The following is a 14,374-nucleotide window of genomic DNA, read 5'->3' as shown; positions in this document are numbered from 1 at the left end:
CAATGTGGTTGAAGAGAAGCTGTACCTGTTCTGGGCCCAAGTCTTAAAAAACCTTGGCAGCTTCTGCCTGTGTACTTAGAAGGAAAATACTTACAGTGTATGAAGTTGGACTACACTGGGACTGTCATTCTTAAAAGAAGCCTAACCTAGCCATGTGGAGAGTTCCCATGGATAAATACTAGGCCCTAGAACACAGCGTCAGCTAAGCTCTCAGCTGACAGCCAGCAGCATATTGCCAGCCAGGTGGATGAAGCCATCTTGGAAGTAGATTCTCCATCACCAGCTGAACACCCCCCCACAAACATGCAGGGGTCTCCACAGAGCCCTGCCTAAGCTACAGCACTGGGAGCAAATAAGTGAGACAGTTGTTTTAAGCCTCCAAGTTTTGAGTTAAATCTTTGGGGGGACCATGCCGCATGGCATTTGAGATCTTAGCTTCCCAACCAGGGATCCCTGCCACGAACTGAACCCTGGCCCCCTTCAGTGGAAGAAGGGAGTCTTATATACTGACTACCAGGGAAGTTCCATTGAATTAATTTTTAATGTAACAAAACATTGACATAATTATACCAGATCTTTTCCCCCTCTCCCAAAATTGTTTTGGAGGGGACATACATTCATTCGATTATTGGTTTTGTAAAATGGTAACAACTTTACCATGTTCTGTTTTTCCCTTCCCCCAACTTTGTATTGAAGGACGCATTCATTCTTTCAGCGTTTGGCAAGTATTCCTGTTGACTGTTAGGCCCTAGGTACCCAAAGATGAGAAAGAGACTCAGAAAAGCACTTAGCCTAACGGAGGAGACAAACACTCGCACACAGGATTGGTTTTGTGTGTTAGAATGTTGTGTGCCTAGCACAATAGCAATACAGAGAAGGGATCAACTCATCTTTCAGTGACCGTGGAGGGGTCAGAATTTTCCAGCACGTGTCCTACAAGGAATGGCATTTGTGTTAAGCATTGAAAGATGAAAGGAATTCTCCCAGGTAGAGAAAGAGCAGTCTGGAGGAGTCCTTCTGTGCTTAGGAAAGAACGTTAGCAAAGTTCTGACAGCGTTAAGGAATATGATAGTTTAGAGTAACTAAGCATAGTCTTATGCGGCCGTGGGGCAACAAAGGTTACCTGCCTGTCCAAGCGGTCAGAAGCCTTGAAGGCCATTCTCATCAGCATGGCTTGAGGACAAGGTAAGCCATCTTAACAATTTTAAAAAATTGTACTTAAATGAAGTACGATTTACACACAGCAGGAAGTCTTAACATCCTAAGTTCAATGAATTTTAATGTATGTAAATACCTGTGTGACCACCACTTGGACCAAGGTCAGGCCAGCATAATATGACAAAACGTGAAAAGGATGTCTTGAGCGTAGACCCATATATCCTGAACAAAGTATTAGCAAATCCAGCAGCTTACCAAAGGATGATACATCAAGACCAAATGATCAGGAATGCAAGGTTGGTTTACTATTTAAAAACTCAACAATGTAACCTACATTAGTAGAATACCAAACCATATCTAATAGATGCAGATAAGACAAATGATAAAATTTAACACTCTTTCGTGATCGAAATTTCATCTGAGTATTTAAAGCAAGGAAAAGACCTGGGCGGATCTGTGCTGTTCAGAGTCGAAGGCCCTCTGTGAAGCAGTCAGGGTTCTCAGTCCTGGAACACGGTGCTATGGTATGACTTTCTCTAGGAAGAGTTTCCAGGGATATAGGAGAATGCAAAATCCACAGACATCCAGCTCTACGCCTGGAGGAACCGTGCCAAATGCTGACTCTAAGTGAGCAATAAATTAACTCCAGACCTCTTTAACAGCTATGTAGACAAGGAAGGACTCAGACAGAGTCCATTAAAAATGTGATTGCTCTACACGTCACAGACAGCAGTGCTAATGGATATTGCTTACATGTCTGAGCCTGGCTGCTCTGTGCCACAACAGGAACGAAACAAGATCAAAGCCGAGTAGCTCAGGCCTATAGTGATGGCTCCTGGCAATAAAGGTAACAGGTAGAAACCTGAATCCTAGTTTCGTCTGCCACTATCCAGCCGTGTGCCCTTTGGAAAGACAGATTACCCCTCTGGGCTTGTGGTTTCTGCATCTGTGAAATAAGTGGATTAGACTTGATGGGTCTCAGTATGAGTCAGATCTGGATTTCAGTCCTAGCTCCAGCCTTACCATCTGTGTGACCTGTGCCTCACTTTCTCCATCTGTATAATGGACAGAAGCCTCAATGTGTTTCTCTGAATATTAAATAAGATCGTGTAAGTGGAACACTGAGCACATTCACTGTACATATTGAATACAAAATAAAGATAGATGTTGTTCTAAGAATTAGCTATTAGGTTCTAAAGTGCCATAATGATTAACAGACTGGAAATACTAATTTTTTTCTGACATGGAGATTGGTAAGTGTCGTGGAAAGCTTTGAAATTCTTCATGTCCCGCCCATCACAGGTAGGGTACTGTAAAAAGCTTGGGTAATTTTAGCAGAAAGGAGAACAGAAGGATAGATACTCTTTCATGATTTAATCTTGGTAATGTACCAGTGATTTCATTACCATGTGTAAAAAAACTATGATGACATTTCCTATACTCAGATAAGTACTAAGTGAGAAATCTAATTAAATGATGAGTCCATACAGTTTCCATAGAATGTAATTAATAAGATACCAGAACCCCCTATTGATTATGGTGCTGAATTTAATCAAATAGTATGTTTATCTAAGTAATCCAAACAGAGTCTGATGTCTACAGTCAGGCATGTGACTTTCACCGGTTGTAAATAAGCTGTTCAGAGGAACAAAGTACCCTGCTTAGAGAACAGGAAATTTAATGATCTGCATTTGTAACATAACATATTGTATCAAATAAAGGACTGCTTTTTTCTGAAAGTCATATTCATAGAATCTTTCTGAGTTTGAACTATTTAGTTAGACCAAATATTCAAACTGGAAATATTCATGAGAGAGCTTTAAATGACGTTAGTATTTTGGACCATGTCCCCACCATCCATCAGACACTTTCTTATTTATGGGGAATCGCAGCCCAAGTCATGGAGAACTTGCAGTGCGTACAGTGGGACTGCATGTTCTGTGGCCTCCTGGGAAGGGCTAGAAGCTTAGCTACCCGCAACTCTCCACCTCTAACACCTTTGGAATTATTATTACCGCCTTGGGAAGATGTGGTCTTCATCATGGCTACAGTGGTGAGAGCCAGATGGTGGAGTCCGTATTTTTAATTTTTATTGGAGTATGAAGTGAAGTCGCTCAGTCGTGTCTGACTCTTTGCAACCCCGTGGACTGTAACCTGCCAGGCTCCTCCCTCCATGGATTCTCCAGGCAAGAGTACTGGAGTGGGTTGCCAGTTCCTTCTCCAGGGGATCTTTCCGACCCAGGGATTGAACCCGGGTCTCCTGCATTCCAGGCAGATGCTTTAACCTCTAGGCCACCAGGGAAGCCCTTATTGGAGTATAGTTGCTTTAATAATATTATGTTAGTTTTTTTACTGTACAGCAAAGTAAATCAGCTCTGCTACTGCTAAGTCACTTCAGTCATGTCCGACTGTGTGACCCCATAGATGGCAGCCCACCAGGCTTCCCCGTCCCTGGGATTCTCCAGGCAAGAACACTGGAGTGGGTTGCCATTTCCTTCTCCAATACATGAAAGTGAAAAGTGAAAGTGAAGTCACTCAGTCGTGTCAGACTCTTGGCGACCCCATGGACTGCAGCCTACCAGGCTCCTCCACCCATGGGATTTTCCAGGCAAGAGTACTGGAGTCGGGGGGCATATGTATACATATATCCCCTCTTTTCTGGGGTATTTCCTTTCCATTTAGGTCACCACAGAGCACTGAGTAGAGTTCCCTGAGTTATATAGAAGTCTTATTAGTTATCTATTTTATATATATCAGTGGTGTATATATGTCAAGCCCAATCTCCCAGTTCATAACCCCTGGAAGTGATTTTAATAAAGCTATAAATTCTAAGTCAGATAGGTTATTCTATTTATGTTATTACAGTGCTATTAAATGTGATGGTTGTTTATATTTTTAAAGGAGGTGGCCATTTTTTCTCTACCTGAGACCCAGTGCTAGGACTGTCCTGAGTAGAAACTTTCAAAGAGAGCTACTTGGTTGAAAACATCTGCTGATGAATTATATGCCGTTAGTGATCTCTGCAGTTCTTGTTGGAACTGATATTAAAATCACCTATCTCTGATCTTCAAAATAACCCTTCTCAACAGAAAAAGAGGCACTTTTCTACAACAGATAATGTATCAAAATATGCACAGTGGTTATATTTTCCTTTTAAATATAAAAACACAGAAGTGGTAGAGGATAGAAGAATGATTAACATTTAACAGCAGACATTTCATAATTTCATAGGCTTATCTCAATTCACAAATGCAAAATAAAGTCAGGAGGCCAAACTGGCTTTTAAACGTACTCTTTCTACAAACATTGTTTTTTACCCTTTAGCGGAAATTTCCACATCCTCAGGAAGAAGCAAATTATATAGTGTATTTTTTTCCCCCTCATAAAATATCTAGTGTAAATGTGTAGGTCTTTTGCAATCCTAATTTTCTGTTTTGTTCTAAGGAAGCTTTCCACTTGACAAATACTTAGATGCTTATCTGTCCTTTGATACAGATTTAATATTATTCTCTGTAGCCCTGGAAATAACAGTTGGCTTGGTCCATTATGGCCAAATGGAAATAATTTTAAAAACACTATGGTTTCTGGTCCATTTGTAACAATTTTGTCCCCTTCCTGGGTTGGTCCTGGCATCCTGAACATAACCTGTATACTGACAATGCTATGATTCTGTTACTTGACCTCTGCAGGGCAGTATCACTTAAACTGCCCACCAGTTTCTGTGTATTTAAACAAATACATCATTTCTAATCTAGGATTGGACCATCATAAATGGCTAGTTAGACCGTCAGGCATATCGTTAGGACTGGAAGTCTATTTTCTAATGTCTCAAGGTCTTTGTAGTGCAGACCATGGATACAAATGTGATGGCAGATGTCCCCCAGAAAGTATTGCAAATACATGTAGTTTTCAGCCAAAGCAGCCTGCATAAACACGCAGCCACATAAACCACGCTGTTTGGCTTGAATGGCAGGAGTGGCCTCAGCCACTCACTGGCATACGGGTAGACCGTTTTTGTTACCCACTGCTCCGTACCAAAAAACCCAAATGGTTCAGCAAGTATTTACTGAATTACAATTCTGGCATTTGTTAATCTTTTTCTTCTCACACTTGAGGTTTTGCATCTTGCTCCCAGTTTTATAAAATGAAAGTGAATAAAGAGATTTAATTAGCAAATAATCCAAATACAATTAAAAAAATTTTTTTATCTTCCAGAAGATAAATTCACAAGCATGACAAGAGGCTTTTAGGGCAATCTTGCAAAAAGGCTCTTTTGAAAGCTGCACCCTTTGCATGAAAATGTCTATGAGCAGAATAAAATATTTAAACAAGCAGCATTAACTAAAAAAGAAAACCTCAGCATTAGAAAACGCACACTCAGGCTTTCCTTTCCCATTTAGGTAGCTTCCTGTGGTTGGTCATCACCTTTTAAATAGAAAGTCATGGGCTCTGTTGGACCAGGCAAGGTGTTCATACGCATGGGCCTTCAAAAGAAATCCATGTGTCAGAGAGGCAGATTCTTATGGCACATTGCTGCTAGCTGGGTATACTCCTGTGTTGTCCTCTGGATAATGTGACTGAGCATCACTTTCTTAATTATAAGCTCCCTGTAGGAGTTTCTTTGTTCCACACACTGCCAAATGTAGCACCTAATAGGTGACTCCTGAATGAATGAATGGATGGATGGATAGGCATTCAGTAGTAACTCTGGATTGTTTCAAACCAACTGAAAGAAAAAACTTTGATTTCTTTCCTTGGCCCATTTTATTTTTCCTCCAACTGTCTCATGCCCTTCTCTACTCCAAAAATGCATGAAAAATGCATAAAAAGGACCAACTAGGGGGTGTGTGTGTATGTATGTGTGAAGTAATACACGCGAACATAAAATACAATCTTTGTATAATGTACTTTCAGTCTCTGTAAAAGTATACTCATGCAGTGTCCTTTTGTAGTATTTAATGATTTTACTAGTTAGGTACTCAGAAATAAACATACCACTGCCAGCTTGCATATAGCAGGTAGATCAGTGAAAGATGATTAAGAGACTGGAGTGGAGGTTATCACCAGAGGGTGAGAGAGAAAATCCTTTCCTGTGTTTTGGGCCACCGCTGCCCTCTAGGGGACACATGGAAAATAAGCAAAGTCTCAAACCTGCTAGAAATTTAAGACCTTGGCAAATCATTTTGTCTGCCTCACATTTATTAAGGAAAGCTTAATGAAGAGCTAATTAAAATTACTTTAAGGATAGCTGTATAATCCTCCCCTCCTCAAATCTTTACATCATATGCTTTTCTATGGTCACCCAATTTAGAGTCCCTCTCAGCTGATAAAAAGTTCCGTATTTTGTCTATACTGATGTTCCTGTGGAATTTTAAACCTGTTTTTTCTTGTCCTGTTAAGGAACAGCTGCTTATTATGACTAACATGTTAGTCATTGTTTATACTTTTTCGGTGTTCCAGAAACCTGCAACCCCGACTCCTTCCGTCTTTTTTCACAGTCAGTGTGTATGGAGGAAAATACGCAAACATTTCCAAAGTTGCCAAATTGTTCCTTATTTCTAGACAAAAGAAGCTTCACTGATTTGAAGACCAAAAATCAGCTTGTGATTTTCACATGGGAGATATAACTTAAAGTACCCCTGGGTCCTTCAACCGTCTCAATATAAAGCTTGAAAAATTAGGGACAGTATCTTCTGTAATCCTACTTTATAAGCAGAAAGTAATGTACTTTCATTTCTAACTCTTAAAGGAGAATTTAAATAATACTAAATGAGATTTTTTGGAAGTGAATATTCTTAAGAGAATATTTCATGACTTGTGGAAGAGCCACTTATAAAACATCTGTTTGTTCATCCATTTAACATTTGTTGAGTATTCCATTACTCAAAAGACACTATCTTAGGAGGTATATAAAGAAACTTACCATTCTGTAGAAACGAATTGTATGACAGTAACACATTTTGTCCTGTATTAGATTTGACTTTGTTCAACAAATAAAAAATATCAAGATGCTTATGTTTTATGTATATTACCTACTAGACTTCAAGTATCTAGAGAAAAGGGAATTTATTTTGCTCATCTTTGTATCACCAGTATCTTGGATGATTTAATTTCTCAAGCCTAACAGTAGTCCTTTAAGTGTGTGTTTTTGTTCCCAGTTTCTGGGTAAATTATTCAGCAGTTTATAAGCTGGACTGTAATTGAGATTTAAACCCAAGTGTGTCTGATCATTGATATTATGATTTTTCCCTGCTCATATGCCTAGCATAGTGACTGCACACTGTAGGTGTTCGATAAATATTTGAATAAGAATTAGTTGGTGTGCTTTTCCTAAGTAGTATATTCTTTGCTTTCATTCTGGTATCTCAGGTGCTTCAAACAGTGCTTGGGACATAATAGGGCCTCAATAATTGTTGAATGAATGAATATAGATTTATTAGGAAATCTCTTTTCAGTATTTTTCCGTCACCTAATTCTTACAGTATATCCACAATATATAGAATAATGTTTTAAGACTAAATGAAACAAATGTTTTATGAAACATGCATTGATGGTGGTCTGTAATGAACTGTCATGGAATTCATCTTCAGCTAAACTCAGGACATCAGATGGTCATTGATGTACCTTCTTGGCAATTTCATTGTCCAAAGATTTGAGGAAATGAATGGGGGAGCTGATATTTTAAAAAAAAATCAAGTTCTAACTCATAGGAAATAATAAGAATCTTAAAGAACAATAGAAATAAGAGTTTTAAAAACTGATGGGGATAGAAATTCTGAAAAAAAAATCAGAGAAATATGGCAAATTTATGAGAACAGATTTTTAAAAATTCAGGGAACAGATTAGAAGAACTCTATAGCATAAAAATTTCAAAGGGAAAATATCATGAAAAGATTGAAAAGCTTGCAAAATTTCTAAACAAACCCCGAAGCTCTTAATGTCAGTTTTTATGGTATTAGGATTATGAGTAATTTCTTTAAAATTTTACCTTTCCACATTTTTAACTTGTCTATGAGTGGCTTTCAGGTAAACAGAGATGTTCCGATTATATCATCTAAAAAATAAAACAAAAGTCACTTTAAAACAAGCAGTTTCTACCATATACAGTTGCACATCATTCTGATGTAGTTTTTATATGACATTCTTTCCAGTGTCTCTGCATCTCTACTTTAAATAATCCATTTATTGCTTTGTTCATTAAGCATCTGTTTACTGAGAAACTTGCAAATAGCAGCAATGTTCCAGGCCCTGGGACACAGATGTGGACAAAAGCACATGCTTGTTCTTAGAGGGCTGATATTCTAGTAGGGGAGAAAGACAGAAAACAAATAAAGCAAGTCTTTAATTCTAGGCTGCAGTCAGGCTTTTAAGAAAAACAAAGCGTGGTAAGAGGAGAGGGAGCAACGTGGTGTCATAGCTTCAGATGGGCTGATTAGGGAAGTCAGTCCTCTGAGAAGGGAACAACTAGTGATGGGAGGCTGGAATGCTAAGAATTGGATTGGGGAAAATGCACGTGATGAGTCGTGCAGGCAAGGGATACATGGCAAGATATAAGATACAAGACAAGATACAAAGGAAAACCCCCAAATGATCTGAGGTCAATTAAAAAAAACTCAGGATACACGTGTTGTTCTTTGTCTGCTTTTTAAGTTCAAGGAGCACAATGTTCCAGTAAGAGATGAACCCGCAGCTTAGAGGGGATGGTAACGTGGATAGATGAGAAAGACAACAGACTTGTAAGATTTCTGTTTTCTTTGTCTGTGGCTTTGAAATGGAAATGATAGACTACTGTTGCTAAGAGGGAAGAAAAGATGAGAAAAGAGAATGTAAGAGAATGTATTCTAGATGCCTTCAAGGGTTCTCACTGGTGGGAACTTCGTCCCATTTTTTTTTCATCCTTTAGAAATGATGGCAATCTTGGGGCAAAGAAATAATGTTGGCATGCCTATAATTCTTTCGAATTATCTCAGTGGCCAGGTTTTATTGAAATGTGAGATTTGGCCATCATCATCTAATTGCTTTGTCTTTAGAAGCTGTTTTTCCTGAAATTCTCTTGTCCTTCTGGCTTAAATTTCCCTAAAGGGGCTGATGAAGGGAGAGGTGCAGGTTAGATTACGCTAGTAGAAGAGGGGCAAGGTTCTAAGAGAATTCAACCCTAGAGGGAAAAAGGAGAGAACAGAGGGACTCCAGTTGTGGGGGCACAGAAAGGGGGGGCCTCAAGGGACTGAGCTGGAGACCTCTCTCCCTTTCTCTTCCTCCATATCCCGACTTCACCTTCTTCTCAGGTTCTTTCATGCCCTCACGCTTTTGCTCTCCCTCCTTCCCACCAAACAATTCAAATTTGGCTCCATCTAAGTCCCAGCAGGAAAACTAGTGTCCCATTATGTCTCCAGATGAATTTCCAGAAAATACCATCTACAGCCACAAGAAGGAAACTCAGAAGGGTGTTCAGTAGGTGTGGCATGTGGTCGGATGTAGGAGTGTTGTTTTGGTCAATTCAAGATTCTAATGCAGTGTAAAATGAATTTATCTTCAGACATATACATATATATATGTATAAAATTCTTATTTCAGAGTTTTAAAGCATGAGTAGAACAACCAAAACACCAAATTTTGAGTGTTTAGATTCTTAAAAATAGGATGCCTCTGAAATTCTAGTTACTGTAGTAGGTTCTAGGGACGCTGAGTAAGCCGATATCCTTGCTGCAGATGAAATCTGCTAAACCATTGCTGTCCGTCCGTCTTCGAGGTGCTGAGGGAAGCGGGAGTAGACACGGCACAAGATCAACACGTTTGACCTGATTTGCAAAAGGGGGAGGTTGATGGTTATCAGTGAACCTAAAATCAATTATGGTGAGGCTCCCAGCTGAGTTCCAGAAGCTACACCAAGGAACAGATCATGTAGATGTACATCCTTTCTTCCTGTGAAAGGGTGACTGCATTAGCCAATTGGGGTAATTAAGTATATCTGGATTTTCTACAGGATATTTGCCAACGCATCACACAGCTTCCTTGTGGCTAAGACGAGGAGATAGGAGCTAGAAGTCAAGGATGTTGGCAACCTGTCGAATAACCCCACACAGAGGATAGGAGTGAATGATCAGTGTCTGTCTGGATGAATGGTCTAATGGTGAGATGCCTGGTCCCAGTATGGTCAACACTTAAAAAAAACAATAGGAATTACTGCAAATATGAGGCTTCCTTGGTGGCTGAGATGGTAAAGAATTCACATGCAGTACAGGAGACCAGGGTTGGATCCCTGGGTTGGGAAGATTCCCTGGAGAAGCGAATAGCTACTCACTCCAGTATTCTTGCCTGGAGAATTCCATGGACAGAGGAGCCTGGTGGGCTACAGTGCAAGGGACACAAAGAGTCAGACATGACTGAGTGTGTATGTGTATAGCAAATGCAAACTATGCTTGTCAGATTTGCCAATGACACGAGTTAAGCTTTCACTTAATAAGTCAGATGACAGAATTAGAATATACTCCCCATTCCAAGTGGGAAAAAAAGGTTCAAATTGGTGGGATGGAACAAATTTAATGAGGTAACATTAATGGAAATAAATGTGATGTTCACTATAGGGGGCCAGAAGAGAAAGGCAAAAACCCGACTATGCAGATGCAGGATGGGGTACCTATGGCTTGGCTTAGATATGTGAGGACCACGGGTGTGTGTGTGTGTGTGTGTGAGAAACTTCAGTCATGTCTGACTCTTTGTGACCCCATGGACCATAGCCTGCCAGGCTCCTCTATCCATGGAATTCTCCAGGCAAGAATACTGGAGTGGATAGCCATTCCCTTCTCCAGGGGATCTTCCTGACCCAGGGATTGAACCCTGGTCTCCTGCATTCTAGGAGGATTCTTTACTGTCTGAGCCACCAGGGAAGCCCTTAGGAATTTTAAGTGTCACTTAGGAATTTCACTTATGGATCTCAAGTGCCGCTCAGATATAAGTGCCACAAAAGCAAATTCAATATTAACAGGAAGGCAGTCCTTAGAATAAAGGTACTGCTAATTGTGTTTTATCCTGTGTGGATGAGATTACACCCCATGTTTGTTGTTGTTGATCAGTTTCCCAGTCGTGTCCAACTCTTTGCAACCCCAGGGACTGCAGGACTCCAGTCCTCTCTGACCCTCACCATCTCCCGAAGTTTGCCCAAGTTCATGTCCGTTGCATCGGTCATGCCATCCAGCCATCTCATCCTCTGATGCCCTCTTCTTCTGCCCTCAGTCTTTCCCAGCATTAGGGATTTTTTTCCAGTGAGTCAGCTGTTCACAAAAGATGACCAAAATACTGGAGTTTCAGCTTCAGCATCAGTCCTTCCAGCGAGTGTTCAGGGTTGATTTCCCTTAAGATTGACTGGTTTGACCTCCTTGCTGTCCAAGGACTCTCAGTTTTGTTTCTCAAAATAAAACAAAACTGGAATGTATGCAGAGGAAAGTGACTAGGGCACTGGAGGAAGGAAACCCAAGAGAATGAGGAAGCATTAGAAAGGAGCTTGTCAGGGTATTGGAGGGGAAGTAAACATTTCATTAGTGCCAACGGTTACATCTAGGACCAGTAAGGGGAAATTTGATGAGTATCAACTAGAACTGCCTGAAGCTGGGAAGCCAAGAGATTCCTATCATCAGTGGTTTTTGAATGTCACTTGAGTCATCAGAAGAGTGTAAAATAGTCATTCGTGACCTTTAAGGTCCCCCTCAACCTTGGGAGTCTTTAGTGCTAGAGTTGTTTGCTGCTGGTAAGTTGCTTCAGTCGTGTCCGACTCTGTGCGACCCCATAGATGGCAGCCCACCAGGCTCCCCCGTCCCTGGGATTCTCCAGGCAAGAACACTGGAGTGGGTTGCCATTTCCTTCTCCAATGCATGAAAGTGAAAACTGAAAGTGAAGTCGCTCAGTCGTTTCCGACTCTTCGAGACCCCATGGACTGCAGCCTACCAGGCTCCTCCGCCCTTGGGATTTTCCAGGCAAGAGTACTGGAGTGGGGTGCCATTGCCTTCTCCCAGAGTTGTTTACTAACCATTTATTAGACAATCACCTTAATGTAGCTTGTTTGGGTCACTTTTCAGCTGTAGTCTTAGGGGCTGTGGAAATGGAGTAATAGAGACCTTATAAGCTCTCCTGCCATCCCAAGGTGAAAGCCCTGGAGAGTAGGCTACAGGACTTCACACATTTTTAGCCATCTCAGATCTGATGTCAGCAAGGAGGGAATTGGCAAACTGAGACAAGTGCTTGATTGACATGTCTAAGGCCAACTAGATAAAACCACCACCTGGAAAGTACATCTCAGTGTGGTTTCCAGGTGTTATCTGGCAAAGGGATCACTCAAGGCTATGGATTGTGGTCTGTCATTTAGCAGAATGTCATTGTGATCAGTGATCCTTTGCCTCTTATAGTTAATAACAATTTTTATCTTGCTGCTGTTGCTAAGTCACTTCAGTCGTGTCCGACTCTGTGCGACCCCATAGACGGCAGCCCACCAGGCTCCCCCGTCCCTGGGATTCTCCAGGCAAGAACACTGGAGTGCGATGCCATTTCCTTCTCCAATGCATGAAAGTGAAAAGTGAAAGCGAAGTTGCTCAGTCGTGTCCAACTCTTAGCGAGTCGGAGGACCCACCAGGCTCCTCTGTCCATGGAATCTTCCAGGCAAGAGTAATGGAGTGGGGTGCCATTGCCTTTTCCTGATCTTTATCTTAGTGCTATAATAAAAAAATTCATAAGTTTTGTCGGTCCAGTCATGTTCATTGCATAGAAGACGCTTCCTAGTTTCAGGTATAGTGGGGTTTAGTTGATGTGAGTGGTAAACACAGCTTGTATTTGGCACAACCAAATGCTATCCTCTGTAGGTATATAAACCCACTATTCCATCCACAAGATAAAAATGTATTCACCAGACAACAAATATTAATGATAACATATTTTTCTTTTAGTGCATTGTATAAAATATATGCTAATCAGTACAATTCAGACCCATATTGAATATTAATTCTATATTTCACGGATCTTGGTAATTAAGTTTAGTGCTGCACATTTACCCTAGAAACTAGTAAAATTTTGATACAAGTAATTTACTGTAAAGTTTTTAATCATTTTTGACCCCAGTATAATTCTCTTTGCACTGATAGCACACAAAATAGAAAAGCTGCCAAGCAACGAGTTAAATATTTTCTAACAATACTAAGCTCAGAAAAGAGCTTACTTAGCGTTTTATTTTCTGCTTGCTTTACATTTACATTTGTGTCACAATACAAATAGGGCTTTTCCAGTTCAAGATTAATGCTGTGGTTTTCTCTGTTCATTCTGTATCATTCAAACTGCAGTTGGACCAAGCAACACAAAAAATAATCAGTCAAGTGCTGAATAATTCATTGTAAAAATATTCATGGACACACAAAGTCAGTATCCAAAAAAAAAAAAAAAAAAATTCCCAGAATATATGAGGAACTTTTTATTTTGGTAAAACTTCAAAGAACTGTTGTGATGAGTCAATGAAAATGTTGTAAAGCCCCGGTCAGAGATTAGCTCAGGGCAGCTAGTTTTTATGGAACGGTCTTTTTTGTCCTTTGCTGTCTCTTTTTCAATTGAAGTATATTTAATTTACAATATTATATTAGTTTCAAGTGTACAGCATACTGATTCAGTATCTTTGCAGACTACACTCCATTATGGATTATTACAACATAATGAGTTTAATTTCCCCTGTGCTGTAAATATATTCCTGTAGCTGCAGTTAAGTTCACTTCAGTCGCTCAGTTGTGTCTGACTCTTTGCGACCCAAGGACCACAACACACCAGGCCTCCCTGTCCATCACCAACTCCCCGAGTTTACCCAAACTCATGTTCACTGAGTTCGTGATGCCGTCAAACTATCTCATCCTCTGTCGTCCCCTTCTCCTCCTGCCTTCACTCTTTCCCAGCATCAGGGTCTTTTCAAATGAGTCAGCTGTTCACATCAGGTGGCCAAAGTATTGGAGTTTCAGCTTCAACATCAGTCCTTCCAATGAACACTCAGGACTGATCTCCTTTAGGATGGACTGGTTGGATTTCCTTGCAGTCCAAGGGATTCTCAAGAGTCTTCTCCAACACCACAGTTCAAAAGCATCAATTCTTTAGTGCTCACCTTTCTTTATAGTCCAACTCTCATATCCATACATGACCACTGGAAAAACCATAGCCTTGACTAGACTGACCTTTGTTGGCAAAGTAATGTCTC

At 40.4% G+C, this 14,374-nt stretch overlaps 1 protein-coding gene across 4 annotated transcripts in view; it reads right to left on the bottom strand.

The window, feature by feature from the left end:
* The window catches only part of RHOBTB1 (Rho-related BTB domain containing 1), a 140,127-nt gene that overhangs the window by 89,607 nt on the left and 36,146 nt on the right, over window positions 1–14,374 (bottom strand). For all 4 annotated transcript variants that reach the window (XM_010857423.1, XM_010857422.1, XM_010857427.1 and 1 more), the window contains exon 3: window positions 8,147–8,212. The gene's annotated coding sequence lies outside the window, so the exon portion shown is untranslated. The remainder of the gene's footprint in view (window positions 1–8,146; window positions 8,213–14,374) is intronic.

The sequence above is a fragment of the Bison bison genome, unplaced genomic scaffold (genome assembly GCF_000754665.1).
Source record: "Bison bison bison isolate TAMUID 2011002044 unplaced genomic scaffold, Bison_UMD1.0 scf7180017864380, whole genome shotgun sequence".
Taxonomy (NCBI): Eukaryota; Metazoa; Chordata; class Mammalia; order Artiodactyla; family Bovidae; genus Bison; species Bison bison.
Note: the sequence above shows the minus strand (reverse complement) of the source record. Positions and strands in the feature narration are given on the sequence as shown.